Source organism: Trachypithecus francoisi, unplaced genomic scaffold (genome assembly GCF_009764315.1).
Source record: "Trachypithecus francoisi isolate TF-2019V2 unplaced genomic scaffold, Tfra_2.0 Lachesis_group8, whole genome shotgun sequence".
NCBI lineage: Eukaryota > Metazoa > Chordata > Mammalia > Primates > Cercopithecidae > Trachypithecus > Trachypithecus francoisi.
Genome location: NW_022681473.1, coordinates 96223703 through 96224720, shown reverse-complemented (window position 1 = coordinate 96224720; position 1018 = coordinate 96223703).

Here is a 1018-nt window from a genome sequence, read left to right as displayed (position 1 = left end):
CTTTAGGAATTGTTCATCTATTTCAGAAAGGAGAAACCCAAAATCAAATCCCTTTTTGATATTGCTTCATTGTTCTATCATCTTCTTGATTTCCACTACTGTTCTGATTGGCCTTTGCTTTATGCTAATGTTTCCAGAAACATTCTTGTTATCAAAGCCTAGGTGGCTCCCTCTGCATTTGATTTAATACATTTTCTAATGCAGAAGGTTTTCTGCCCTAGTTTTTTTTTTTTTTAATAATTACTGTGGGTTACTTTTTAATCATTTTCACTGATTGCCATCCCTTTACATCTGTACCTTTGTTCTCTCCACCAATTATCACTGCAAGGAAAATACTCTGTCTAATCAAAAAACCTCCAACTCTTTGCGTACTGTTTTTTTTCCTGGTCACCATAGCAATCTGTGCTAGACTCCACTCCACTAACTCCTCTCCTTTCATATTTTGCCTCTCCTTATAGAGATAGCACTTTCATTTGATCTGTCTGCCTTATTGGAGAATGGTTTTGTGTCTTCAAAGTCCTCAAGGAACTCAACCACACAGGAGCAATGACTATACTCTGGTTATATCCTCTGGTCTTGTTAATGACTGTGGCTTCACTGTCTAAGAACCATATATATTATTCTGACTTCACCTTCCTTTCTGGATTTCTGAACTGCAAATCTCAGTGATCCATCCAGTCTATTCTCAGTACCTCCAGAAGGAGCTGTTTTTTCTGTCTGTGAGGTTAGGTAAGAGAAAATAACATCTTTTTATGGGCTCTTCCCTTAGTCTTTGTTAAAGTCTGTTTTCCTTTCATTATATCCTTCAGCCAGTGCTACAGTGCAAGAGACAAAATAATTATGCTCATTATCCGGATTGCTATCATTCCTGTGGAAAAATTCTATTTAACATTTCTAAATCCATTACCATTTGTCTTGCTCCACTACATTTGCATTATGCATGCCAAAAATATTTTAATATTGTAATGTCTTCTAAAATTGAAAGTAGGTATATGGCATTATTAAATACAAAAAAGAG